Consider the following 14,284-nt stretch of genomic DNA (forward strand, 5'->3'; position numbering starts at 1 on the left):
TTGTCTGAACTACAAACCAATAGCATTGAAAACTAAGTCAGGATAGGCTGTACAGTATCTCACAACCGAAAGAAGTTGATATTCTTGGAATGGGTTATCTATTCCTGGAAACATGGTACCATTTATAATGTTTTCACACAAATACTGAAAGATTAACTTTTCATCTAGTACTATCAACTAGCAAACGTGAAGATCTTTCCCTCACCTTTTGTTCAAGGGAAAATTCAGAGGGTTCAATACAATTGGGAGTTGTCCTAAAGAGAATGTTTTTCTTGGGTCTTTATCAAATAAATAATGGGCTGTGTGTGAAGAAAACCCCATCTTGTCAGGTACTTTTTTTCACTTCATTCATAAGTTTATCATACTTGGCAAAAACACTTGTAAACAATGATTGTACCTAGGACACGCCTGTGATTTAAACCCGGGACTTCTCGCTCCCTAAGCGAGAATCAAACTCCAAGACCAACAAGCCACATGTTTATAAAGCTAATTCTTGAGGAAACTCAAAGATTCAAGATAAAACTTTCACAGTTTATTACATTGTCCTAAGATAAGAATGAGGCTAGGTTTGATTTTGTATTCTTGATTCAGGTAGTAATTTTGACAACCACCTTGTGATCTTGTTTTTACCAATCCACATGGCAATCCTTTGAGGATCATTGTCAAGATTTCCATGACATTGACTGTATCTGTTATGCTTGTGTATCCAACATTAACATGATGTCCTTACTCTTTTGGTGTTCAATACAGGGTGGACTTCAAGACAATTGGTGAAGAAATCAGATTTTTTGATAAAGAGTTGCATCTTTGATTGAGGTAGTGTGTCAAACAATTGAATGCCTCAATGCACAGAAATAATTTTCCTCACATTGATCTTTGTTCTGTTACCTCAGAAGAAATTAATTTTGAATTGTAGCTGGGCTCGTCCGGGAATTGAACCCGGGACCTCTCACACCCGAAGCGAGAATCATACTACTAGACCAACGAGCCGGGGTGCAAAGAGGGCAATCTTCAAGAAATTTCAGTTAACGTTCAACAATTTAATTGGTAGGGATGAACACCTTATCTGAACTACAAACCAATAGCATTGAAAACTAAAGCCTGATTTATGCTTCTCCGTCTGCGTCAGTGCGGAGACACGCAACGCCATTATCCGTACTTGCGTAGGGCACGCAAGTACGTACGGAGTCGAGCCCACTTTTTTAAACATCCGTCGAACGAGACGGATTACGCAAGCTTGTGATTGGTCAGGATGCCGCTGTTGTTGCAGCGCTGCCATTGCAAAGAGAGCCGAGGATAACTAGCGGCAGACACGGAGAAGCTTGAAGAATACCTCGCGAAAAAACTCTAAAAATATGAACGTTTAATTCTCCCGTGACTGGAGGAGTGAAAAGATGCGCAGCAAGCATTTTATTTGTGGACGGAAATGACAGGAAACGTGGGTTTAGAGGTGGGGAGCGCATGAAGGGGTGGGAGAATGAGAGACAAATATGTCCCTGTTAAAAGTCACTTATATACACAAAAAACACAATATAAACACACGATCTTGGACCGATGCATGACAGGATACCACAGAACAGCGCTACGCCCTCTGTTGTCCTGCAGGGCAATTGCTTTGCAACACTCTCCAGGAGACGGAGAAGTACAAGAGCAAAACGCTTCCGTCAGTCCGTGCGTGTCTGTCCCTTGCGGAGCTGACGGAGAAGCATAAACCAGGCTTAAGTCAGGATAGGCTGTACAGTATCTCACAACCGAAAGAAGTCGATATTCTTGGAATGGGTTATCTATTCCTGGAAACATGGTACCATTTTTAATGTTTTCACACAAATACTGAAAGATTAACTTTTCATCTAGTACTATCAACTAGCAAACGTGAAGATCTTTCCCTCACCTTTTGTTCAAGGGAAAATTCAGATGGTTCAATACAATTGGGAGTTGTCCTAAAGAGAATGTTTTTCTTCGGTCTTTATCAAATAAATAATGGGCTGTGTGTGAAGAAAACCCCATCTTGTCAGGTACTTTTTTTCACTTCATTTATAAGTTTATCATACTTGGCAAAAACACTTCTAAACAATGATTGTACCTAGGACACGCCTGTGATTTAAACCCGGGACTTCTCGCTCCCTAAGCGAGAATCAAACTCCAAGACCAACAAGCCAAATGTTTAAAAAGCTAATTCTTGAGGAAACTCAAAGATTCAAGATAAAACTTTCACAGTTTATTACATTGTCCTAAGATAAGAATGAGGCTAGGTTTGATTTTGTATTCTTGATTCAGGTAGTAATTTTGACAACCACCTTGTGATCTTGTTTTTACCAATCCACATGGCAATCCTATGAGGATCATTGTCAAGATTTCCATGACACTGACTGTATCTGTTATGCTTGTGTTTCTAACATGGTCATGATATCCTTACTCTTTTGGTGTTCAGTACAGGGTGGACTTCAAGACAATTGGTGCAGAAATCAGATTTTTTGATAAAGAGTTGCATCTTTGATTGAGGTAGTGTGTCAAACAATTGAATGCCTCAATGCACAGAAATAATTTTCCTCACATTGATCTTTGTTCTGTTACTTCAGAAGAAATTAATCTTGAATTGAAGCTGGGCTCGTCCGGGAATTGAACCCGGGACCTCTCGCACCCGAAGCGAGAATCATACTACTTGACCAACGAGCCAGGGTGCAAAGAGAGCAATCTTCAAGAAATTTCAGTTAACGTTCAACAATTTAATTGGTAGGGATGAACACCTTATCTGAACTACAAACCAATAGCATTGAAAACTAAGTCAGGATAGGCTGTACAGTATCTCACAACCGAAAGAAGTTGATATTCTTTGAATGGGTTATCTATTCCTGGAAACATGGTACCATTTTTAATGTTTTCACACAAATACTGAAAGATTACCTTTTCATCTAGTACTATCAACTAGCAAACGTGAAGATCTTTCCCTCACCTTTTGTTCAAGGGAAAATTCAGAGGGTTCAATACAATTGGGAGTTGTCCTAAAGAGAATGTTTTTCTTGGGTCTTTATCAAATAAATAATGGGCTGTGTGTGAAGAAAACCCCATCTTGTCAGGTACTTTTTTCACTTCATTTATAAGTTTATCATACTTGGCAAAAACACTTCTAAACAATGATTGTACCTAGGACACGCCTGTGATTTAAACCCGGGACTTCTCGCTCCCTAAGCGAGAATCAAACTCCAAGACCAACAAGCCACATGTTTAAAAAGCTAATTCTTGAGGAAACTCAAAGATTCAAGATAAAACTTTCACAGTTTATTACATTGTCCTAAGATAAGAATGAGGCTAGGTTTGATTTTGTATTCTTGATTCAGTTAGTAATTTTGACAACCACCTTGTGATCTTGTTTTTACCAACATGGCAATCCTTTGAGGATCATTGTCAAGATTTCCATGACATTGACTGGATCTGTTATGCTTGTGTATCCAACATTAACATGATGTCCTTACTCTTTGATTTTTAATATAGGGTAGAATTAAAAACACTAAAGAGTTGGCACAGAAACAAGATTTAGTTAAGGGAAAAGATTCATCTTTGAATGAGGTGGTGTTGCAAATGATTGAGTTGCGGTATGATCAGAAATCGTTCTCTATTTCCTTTATTTATTTTCAGTGACTTCAAAACATGTTCTTCTTGGCAATGATAGCTGGGCTCATCTGGGATTGAAATCCAGGGCCTGTAGCACCCAAGCGACAATCATACTCCAAGACCAATGAGCCTCTTGTTTAGGATTTCAAAATTGTCGAAACTCAAGGATTTAAGATTCAAATGAAGCAGTTTATTATGTTGTCCTAAGATAAGAAACAGGCTAGGTTTGATTTTGTTAGTTATTTTGACATCAATCTAGTTTGTACCAATCAACATGGCAATTCTTTTAAGGCTCATTGCCAAGATTTCCAAGACTTTGACTGTATCTGTTATGCTAGTGTTTCTAACATGGACATGATATCCTTACTCTTTTGGTGTTCAATACAGGGTGGACTTCAAGACAATTGGTGCAGAAATCAGATTTTTTGATAAAGAGTTGCATCTTTGATTGAGGTAGTGTGTAAAACGATTGAATGCCTCAATGCACAGAAATAATTTTCCTCACATTGATCTTTGTTCTGTTACTTCAAAAGAAATTAATCTTGAATTGAAGCTGGGCTCGTCCGGGAATTGAACCCGGGACCTCTCGCACCCGAAGCGAGAATCATACTACTAGACCAACGAGCCGGGGTGCAAAGAGGGCAATCTTCAAGAAATTTCAGTTAACGTTCAACAATTTAGTTGGTAGGGATGAACACCTTATCTGAACTACAAACCAATAGCATTGAAAACTAAGTCAGGATAGGCTGTACAGTATCTCACAACCGAAAGAAGTCGATATTCTTGGAATGGGTTATCTATTCCTGGAAACATGGTACCATTTTTAATGTTTTCACTCAAATACTGAAAGATTAACTTCCAGGGCCTCTAGCACCCAAAGCGACAATCATACTCCAAGACCAATGAGCCTCTTGTTTAGGATTTCAAAATTGTCGAAACTCAAGGATTTAAGATTCAAAATGAAGCAGTTTATTATGTTGTCCTAAGATAAGAAACAGGCTAGGTTTGATTTTGTTAGTTATTTTGACATCAATCTAGTTTGTACCAATCAACATGGCAATTCTTTTAAGGATCATTGTCAAGATTTCCAAGACTTTGACTGCATCTGTTATGCTAGTGTTTCTAACATGGACATGATATCCTTACTCTTTTGGTGTTCAATACAGAGTGGCCTTCAAGACAATTGGTGCAGAAATCAGATTTTTTAATAAAGAGTTGCATCTTTGATTGAGGTAGTGTGTCAAACAATTGAATGCCTCAATGCACAGAAATAATTTTCCTCACATTGATCTTTGTTCTGTTACTTCAGAAGAAATTAATTTTGAATTGAAGCTGGGCTCGTCCGGGAATTGAACCCGGGACCTCTCGCACCCGAAGCAATAATTACTAGACCAACGAGCCGGGGTGCAAAGAGGGCAATCTTCAAGAAATTTCAGTTAACGTTCAACAATTTAATTGGTAGGGATGAACACCTTATCTGAACTACAAACCAATAGCATTGAAAACTAAGTCAGGATAGGCTGTACAGTATCTCACAACCGAAAGAAGTCGATATTCTTGGAATGGGTTATCTATTCCTGGAAACATGGTACCATTTTTAATGTTTTCACACAAATACTGAAAGATTAACTTTTCATCTAGTACTATCAACTAGCAAACGTGAAGATCTTTCCCTCACCTTTTGTTCAAGGGAAAATTCAGAGGGTTCAATACAATTGGGAGTTGTCCTAAAGAGAATGTTTTTCTTGGGTCTTTATCAAATAAATAATGGGCTGTGTGTGAAGAAAACCCCATCTTGTCAGGTACTTTTTTTCACTTCATTCATAAGTTTATCATACTTGGCAAAAACACTTCTAAACAATGATTGTACCTAGGACACGCCTGTGATTTAAACCCGGGACTTCTCGCTCCCTAAGCGAGAATCAAACTCCAAGACCAACAAGCCACATGTTTAAAAAGCTAATTCTTGAGGAAACTCAAAGATTCAAGATAAAACTTTCACAGTTTATTACATTGTCCTAAGATAAGAATGAGGCTAGGTTTGATTTTGTATTCTTGATTCAGGTAGTAATTTTGACAACCACCTTGTGATCTTGTTTTTACCAATCCACATGGCAATCCTTTGAGGATCATTGTCAAGATTTCCATGACATTGACTGTATCTGTTATGCTTGTGTATCCAACATTAACATGATGTCCTTACTCTTTGATTTTTAATATAGGGTAGAATTAAAATGACTAAAGAGTTGGCACAGAAACAAGATTTAGTTAAGGGAAAAGATTCATCTTTGAATGAGGTAGTGTTGCAAATGATTGAGTTGCGGTATGATCAGAAATCTTTCTCCTCTATTTCCTTTATTTATTTTCAGTGACTTCAAAACATGTTCTTCTCGGCAATGATGGCTGAGCTCATCTGGGATTGAAATCCAGGGCCTCTAGCACCCAAAGCGACAATCATACTCCAAGACCAATGAGCCTCTTGTTTAGGATTTCAAAATTGTCGAAACTCAACGATTTAAGATTCAAATGAAGCAGTTTATTATGTTGTCCTAAGATAAGAAACAGGCTAGGTTTGATTTTGTTAGTTATTTTGACATCAATCTTTTTTGTACCAATCAACATGGCAATTCTTTTAAGGATCATTGTCAAGATTTCCAAGACTTTGACTGTATCTGTTATGCTAGTGTTTCTAACATGGACATGATATCCTTACTCTTTTGGTGTTCAATACAGGGTGGACTTCAAGACAATTGGTGAAGAAATCAGATTTTTTGATAAAGAGTTGCATCTTTGATTGAGGTAGTGTGTCAAACAATTGAATGCCTCAATGCACAGAAATAATTTTCCTCACATTGATCTTTGTTCTGTTACCTCAGAAGAAATTAATTTTTAATTGAAACTGGGCACGTCCGGGAATTGAACCCGGGACCACTCACACCCGAAGCGAGAATCATACAACTAGACCAACGAGCCGGGGTGCAAAGAGGGCAATCTTCAAGAAATTTCAGTTAACGTTCAAGCATTTAATTGGTAGGGATGAACACCTTATCTGAACTACAAACCAATAGCATTGAAAACTAAGTCAGGATAGGCTGTACAGTATCTCACAACCGAAAGAAGTCGATATTCTTGGAATGGGTTATCTATTCCTGGAAACATGGTACCATTTTTAATGTTTTCACACAAATACTGAAAGATTAACTTTTCATCTAGTACTATCAACTAGCAAACGTGAAGATCTTTCCCTCACCTTTTGTTCAAGGGAAAATTCAGATGGTTCAATACAATTGGGAGTTGTCCTAAAGAGAATGTTTTTCTTCGGTCTTTATCAAATAAATAATGGGCTGTGTGTGAAGAAAACCCCATCTTGTCAGGTACTTTTTTTCACTTCATTTATAAGTTTATCATACTTGGCAAAAACACTTCTAAACAATGATTGTACCTAGGACACGCCTGTGATTTAAACCCGGGACTTCTCGCTCCCTAAGCGAGAATCAAACTCCAAGACCAACAAGCCACATGTTTAAAAAGCTAATTCTTGAGGAAACTCAAAGATTCAAGATAAAACTTTCACAGTTTATTACATTGTCCTAAGATAAGAATGAGGCTAGGTTTGATTTTGTATTCTTGATTCAGGTAGTAATTTTGATAACCACCTTGTGATCTTGTTTTTACCAATCCACATGGCAATCCTTTGAGGATCATTGTCAAGATTTCCATGACATTGACTGTATCTGTTATGCTTGTGTATCCAACATTAACATGATGTCCTTACTCTTTGATTTTTAATATAGGGTAGAATTAAAATGACTAAAGAGTTGGCACAGAAACAAGATTTAGTTAAGGGAAAAGATTCATCTTTGAATGAGGTAGTGTTGCAAATGATTGAGTTGCGGTATGATCAGAAATCTTTCTCCTCTATTTCCTTTATTTATTTTCAGTGACTTCAAAACATGTTCTTCTTGGCAATGATGGCTGAGCTCATCTGGGATTGAAATCCAGGGCCTCTAGCACCCAAAGCGACAATCATACTCCAAGACCAATGAGCCTCTTGTTTAGGATTTCAAAATTGTCGAAACTCAACGATTTAAGATTCAAATGAAGCAGTTTATTATGTTGTCCTAAGATAAGAAACAGGCTAGGTTTGATTTTGTTAGTTATTTTGACATCAATCTTTTTTGTACCAATCAACATGGCAATTCTTTTAAGGATCATTGTCAAGATTTCCAAGACTTTGACTGTATCTGTTATGCTAGTGTTTCTAACATGGACATGATATCCTTACTCTTTTGGTGTTCAATACAGGGTGGACTTCAAGACAATTGGTGAAGAAATCAGATTTTTTGATAAAGAGTTGCATCTTTGATTGAGGTAGTGTGTCAAACAATTGAATGCCTCAATGCACAGAAATAATTTTCCTCACATTGATCTTTGTTCTGTTACCTCAGAAGAAATTAATATTTAATTGAAACTGGGCTCGTCCGGGAATTGAACCCGGGACCACTCACACCCGAAGCGAGAATCATACAACTAGACCAACGAGCCGGGGTGCAAAGAGGGCAATCTTCAAGAAATTTCAGTTAACGTTCAAGCATTTAATTGGTAGGGATGAACACCTTATCTGAACTACAAACCAATAGCATTGAAAACTAAGTCAGGATAGGCTGTACAGTATCTCACAACCGAAAGAAGTCGATATTCTTGGAATGGGTTATCTATTCCTGGAAACATGGTACCATTTTTAATGTTTTCACACAAATACTGAAAGATTAACTTTTCATCTAGTACTATCAACTAGCAAACGTGAAGATCTTTCCCTCACCTTTTGTTCAAGGGAAAATTCAGATGGTTCAATACAATTGGGAGTTGTCCTAAAGAGAATGTTTTTCTTCGGTCTTTATCAAATAAATAATGGGCTGTGTGTGAAGAAAACCCCATCTTGTCAGGTACTTTTTTTCACTTCATTTATAAGTTTATCATACTTGGCAAAAACACTTCTAAACAATGATTGTACCTAGGACACGCCTGTGATTTAAACCCGGGACTTCTCGCTCCCTAAGTGAGAATCAAACTCCAAGACCAACAAGCCACATGTTTAAAAAGCTAATTCTTGAGGAAACTCAAAGATTCAAGATAAAACTTTCACAGTTTATTACATTGTCCTAAGATAAGAATGAGGCTAGGTTTGATTTTGTATTCTTGATTCAGGTAGTAATTTTGACAACCACCTTGTGATCTTGTTTTTACCAATCCACATGGCAATCCTTTGAGGATCATTGTCAAGATTTCCATGACACTGACTGTATCTGTTATGCTTGTGTTTCTAACATGGTCATGATATCCTTACTCTTTTGGTGTTCAATACAGGGTGGACTTCAAGACAATTGGTGCAGAAATCAGATTTTTTGATAAAGAGTTGCATCTTTGATTGAGGTAGTGTGTCAAACAATTGAATGCCTCAATGCACAGAAATAATTTTCCTCACATTGATCTTTGTTCTGTTACTTCAGAAGAAATTAATCTTGAATTGAAGCTGGGCTCGTCCGGGAATTGAACCCGGGACCTCTCGCACCCGAAGCGAGAATCATACTACTAGACCAACGAGCCAGGGTGCAAAGAGAGCAATCTTCAAGAAATTTCAGTTAACGTTCAACAATTTAATTGGTAGGGATGTACACCTTATCTGAACTACAAACCAATAGCATTGAAAACTAAGTCAGGATAGGCTGTACAGTATCTCACAACCGAAAGAAGTTGATATTCTTGGAATGGGTTATCTATTCCTGGAAACATGGTACCATTTTTAATGTTTTCACACAAATACTGAAAGATTACCTTTTCATCTAGTACTATCAACTAGCAAACGTGAAGATCTTTCCCTCACCTTTTGGTCAAGGGAAAATTCAGAGGGTTCAATACAATTGGGAGTTGTCCTAAAGAGAATGTTTTTCTTGGGTCTTTATCAAATAAATAATGGGCTGTGTGTGAAGAAAACCCCATCTTGTCAGGTACTTTTTTCACTTCATTTATAAGTTTATCATACTTGGCAAAAACACTTCTAAACAATGATTGTACCTAGGACACGCCTGTGATTTAAACCCGGGACTTCTCGCTCCCTAAGCGAGAATCAAACTCCAAGACCAACAAGCCACATGTTTAAAAAGCTAATTCTTGAGGAAACTCAAAGATTCAAGATAAAACTTTCACAGTTTATTACATTGTCCTAAGATAAGAATGAGGCTAGGTTTGATTTTGTATTCTTGATTCAGTTAGTAATTTTGACAACCACCTTGTGATCTTGTTTTTACCAACATGGCAATCCTTTGAGGATCATTGTCAAGATTTCCATGACATTGACTGGATCTGTTATGCTTGTGTATCCAACATTAACAGGATGTCCTTACTCTTTGATTTTTAATATAGGGTAGAATTAAAAACACTAAAGAGTTGGCACAGAAACAAGATTTAGTTAAGGGAAAAGATTCATCTTTGAATGAGGTGGTGTTGCAAATGATTGAGTTGCGGTATGATCAGAAATCGTTCTCTATTTCCTTTATTTATTTTCAGTGACTTCAAAACATGTTCTTCTTGGCAATGATAGCTGGGCTCATCTGGGATTGAAATCCAGGGCCTGTAGCACCCAAAGCGACAATCATACTCCAAGACCAATGAGCCTCTTGTTTAGGATTTCAAAATTGTCGAAACTCAAGGATTTAAGATTCAAATGAAGCAGTTTATTATGTTGTCCTAAGATAAGAAACAGGCTAGGTTTGATTTTGTTAGTTATTTTGACATCAATCTAGTTTGTACCAATCAACATGGCAATTCTTTTAAGGATCATTGCCAAGATTTCCAAGACTTTGACTGTATCTGTTATGCTAGTGTTTCTAACATGGACATGATATCCTTACTCTTTTGGTGTTCAATACAGGGTGGACTTCAAGACAATTGGTGCAGAAATCAGATTTTTTGATAAAGAGTTGCATCTTTGATTGAGGTAGTGTGTAAAATGATTGAATGCCTCAATGCACAGAAATAATTTTCCTCACATTGATCTTTGTTCTGCTACTTCAGAAGTAATTAATCTTGAATTGAAGCTGGGCTCATCCAGGAATTGAACCCAGGACCTCTCGCACCTGAAGCGAGAATCACACTACTAGACCAACGAGCCGTGGTGCAAAGAGGGCAATCTTCAAGAAATTTCAGTTAACGTTCAACAATTTAATTGGTAGGGATGAACACCTTATCTGAACTACAAACCAATAGCATTGAAAACTAAGTCAGGATAGGCTGTACAGTATCTCACAACCGAAAGAAGTCGATATTCTTGGAATGGGTTATCTATTCCTGGAAACATGGTACCATTTTTAATGTTTTCACACAAATACTGAAAGATTACCTTTTCATCTAGTACTATCAACTAGCAAACGTGAAGATCTTTCCCTCACCTTTTGTTCAAGGGAAAATTCAGAGGGTTCAATACAATTGGGAGTTGTCCTAAAGAGAATGTTTTTCTTGGGTCTTTATCAAATAAATAATGGGCTGTGTGTGAAGAAAACCCCATCTTGTCAGGTACTTTTTTTTCACTTCATTTATAAGTTCATCATACTTGGCAAAAACACTTCTAAACAATGATTGTACCTAGGACATGCCTGTGATTTAAACCCGGGACTTCTCGCTCCCTAAGCGAGAATCAAACTCCAAGACCAACAAGCCACATGTTTAAAAAGCTAATTCTTGAGGAAACTCAAAGATTCAAGATAAAACTTTCACAGTTTATTACATTGTCCTAAGATAAGAATGAGGCTAGGTTTGATTTTGTATTCTTGATTCAGTTAGTAATTTTGACAACCACCTTGTGATCTTGTTTTTACCAATCCACATGGCAATCCTTTGAGGATCATTGTCAAGATTTCCATGACATTGACTCTATCTGTTATGCTTGTGTATCCAACAATAACATGATGTCCTTACTCTTTGATTTTTAATATAGGGTAGAATTAAAAACACTAAAGAGTTGGCACAGAAACAAGATTTAGTTAAGGGAAAAGATTCATCTTTGAATGAGGTAGTGTTGCAAATGATTGAGTTGCGGTATGATCAGAAATCTTTCTCCTCTATTTCCTTTATTTATTTTCAGTGACTTCAAAACATGTTCTTCTTGGCAATGATAGCTGGGCTCATCTGGGATTGAAATCCCGGGCCTCTAGCACCCAAAGCGACAATCATACTCCAAGACCAATGAGCCTCTTGTTTAGGATTTCAAAATTGTCGAAACTCAAGGATTTAAGATTCAAATGAAGCAGTTTATTATGTTGTCCTAAGATAAGAAACAGGCTAGGTTTGATTTTGTTAGTTATTTTGACATCAATCTAGTTTGTACCAATCAACATGGCAATTCTTTTAAGGATCATTACCAAGATTTCCAAGACTTTGACTGTATCTGTTATGCTAGTGTTTCTAACATGGTCATGATATCCTTACTCTTTTGGTGTTCAATACAGGGTGGACTTCAAGACAATTGGTGCAGAAATCAGATTTTTTGATAAAGAGTTGCATCTTTAATTGAGGTAGTGTGTCAAACAATTGAATGCCTCAATGCACAGAAATAATTTTCCTCACATTGATCTTTGTTCTGTTACTTCAGAAGAAATTAATTTTGAATTGAAGCTGGGCTCATCCGGGAACTGAACCCGGGACCTCTCGCACCCGAAGCGAGAATCATACTACTAGACCAACGAGCCGGGGTGCAAAGAGGGCAATCTTCAAGAAATTTCAGTTAACGTTCAACAATTTAATTGGTAGGGATGAACACCTTATCTGAACTACAAACCAATAGCATTGAAAACTAAGTCAGGATAGGCTGTACAGTATCTCACAACCGAAAGAAGTCGATATTCTTGGAATGGGTTATCTATTCCTGGAAACATGGTACCATTTTTAATGTTTTCACACAAATACTGAAAGATTACCTTTTCATCTAGTACTATCAACTAGCAAACGTGAAGATCTTTCCCTCACCTTTTGTTCAAGGGAAAATTCAGAGGGTTCAATACAATTGGGAGTTGTCCTAAAGAGAATGTTTTTCTTGGGTCTTTTTCAAATGAATAATGGGCTGTGTGTGAAGAAAATTGTCAGGGTTTTTTTTCACTTCATTTATAAGTTTATCATACTTGGTAAAAACACTTCTAAACAGTGATTGTACCTAGGCCACGCCTGTGATTTAAACCCGGGACTTCTCGCTCCCTAAGCGAGAATCAAATTCCAAGACCAACAAGCCACATCTTTAAAAAGCTAATTCTTGAACAAACTCAAAGATTCAAGATAAAACTTTCAGATTATTACGTTGTCCTAAGATAACAAAGAGGCTGTTTCATTTTGTATTGTTGATTTAGTTAGTATTTTTGACAACCAGCTAGTGACCTTGTTTGTGTCAGTCAACATGTCAATCCTTTGAGTTCAAAGGGATTCAAAGGTCTTCGTTATCTGGTGACAGTTTCGTTTATCCTTTGGCTATTCTGGTCGACGTGACTCTTCATGGTAGATTTAAAAACACTAAAGAGTTGGCTCAGAAACAAGATTTAGTTGAGGGAAAAAATTCATCTTTGAGTGTGGTTTTGTTTAAAACGATCGAGTTCCTCTATGATTAGAAATCGTTCTCCTCAATTTCCTTTAGTTATTTTAAGGGACTTCAGAACAACTACTTCTTAGCACTGAAAGCTGGGCTCATCCAGGATTAGAACCCGGGACCTCTCACACCAAAAAAGCGAGAATCATATGCCTAGAGCAACGAGCCTCTTGTTTTAAATTTCAAAATTAATGAAACTCAAGGATGACCCATTTAACTGATATTATCAACTAGCAAACGTGGAGATCTTTCACTTGTTAATCATACTTGGCAAAAACTCATCTGAATGATGATTGTATCATGGGCTCATCCAGGATTAGAACCCGGGACCTCTCACACCAAAAAAAGCGAGAATCATATGCCTGGGGCAACGAACCTCTTGTTTTAAATTTCGAAATTAATGAAACTCAAGGATGACCTTTTCAACTGATATTATCAACTAGCAAACATGGAGATCTTTCACTTGTTAATCATACTTGGCAAAATCTCATCTGAATGATGATTGTATCATGGGCTCATCCAGGATTTGAACCCAGGACCTCTCGCATTCTACGCACAAATCATACTCCTAGACCAACGAGCCAATAGTATACAGAGTAGTTCGTCAGGAAACTGAAAAATTCAAGCTATAACTTGTAAGTGACTTCAGAAAAAGTACTTCTTGGCACTAAAAGCTGGGCTCATAGGGGATTTGAAACCTGGACTACTCGAAACCAAAGCGAGAATCACACTCCCAGACCAACGAGATCTTGTATAAGTCTTCAAAATTTATGAAACTCAAGGATGACCTGTTCATCTGGTATTACCAACTAGCAAACATGGAGATCTTTCACTAACCTTCTGTTCAAGTGAAAGTTCTGTGGGTTCATTACAATTGGGAGTTGGCTTAAAGGGACTATAAGGAAGTTTGACAGTCAAAACATGTATAAAAATAATAAATTTCTTCTTCATACATTCTCTAGCAATTCCCTGATCCTATAGAATGAGCCCTGGCATTTTTACTGTGACTGCCTGTTTTTCTGTAAAATCACAGAAAAAGAGAGA

At 37.3% G+C, this 14,284-nt stretch overlaps 6 non-coding genes across 6 annotated transcripts; all 6 read right to left on the reverse strand.

Annotated features, from left to right (window-relative positions):
- Positions 1–918: 918 nt before the first annotated feature.
- trnap-cgg (transfer RNA proline (anticodon CGG)) lies at positions 919–990 on the reverse strand. Its single transcript has one exon. It is a non-coding gene; the product is annotated as a tRNA-Pro (tRNA).
- Positions 991–2,604: 1,614 nt separating this feature from the next.
- Positions 2,605–2,676, reverse strand: trnap-cgg (transfer RNA proline (anticodon CGG)). Its single transcript has one exon. It is a non-coding gene; the product is annotated as a tRNA-Pro (tRNA).
- Positions 2,677–4,167: 1,491 nt separating this feature from the next.
- On the reverse strand, positions 4,168–4,239 carry trnap-cgg (transfer RNA proline (anticodon CGG)). The gene has a single exon. It is a non-coding gene; the product is annotated as a tRNA-Pro (tRNA).
- A 3,846-nt stretch (positions 4,240–8,085) lies between these two features.
- trnap-cgg (transfer RNA proline (anticodon CGG)) lies at positions 8,086–8,157 on the reverse strand. Its single transcript has one exon. It is a non-coding gene; the product is annotated as a tRNA-Pro (tRNA).
- Positions 8,158–9,147: 990 nt separating this feature from the next.
- Positions 9,148–9,219, reverse strand: trnap-cgg (transfer RNA proline (anticodon CGG)). The gene has a single exon. It is a non-coding gene; the product is annotated as a tRNA-Pro (tRNA).
- Positions 9,220–12,284: 3,065 nt separating this feature from the next.
- On the reverse strand, positions 12,285–12,356 carry trnap-cgg (transfer RNA proline (anticodon CGG)). The gene has a single exon. It is a non-coding gene; the product is annotated as a tRNA-Pro (tRNA).
- Positions 12,357–14,284: the final 1,928 nt, after the last annotated feature.

This window comes from Nothobranchius furzeri, chromosome 16 (genome assembly GCF_043380555.1).
Source record: "Nothobranchius furzeri strain GRZ-AD chromosome 16, NfurGRZ-RIMD1, whole genome shotgun sequence".
Classification (NCBI taxonomy): Eukaryota; Metazoa; Chordata; class Actinopteri; order Cyprinodontiformes; family Nothobranchiidae; genus Nothobranchius; species Nothobranchius furzeri.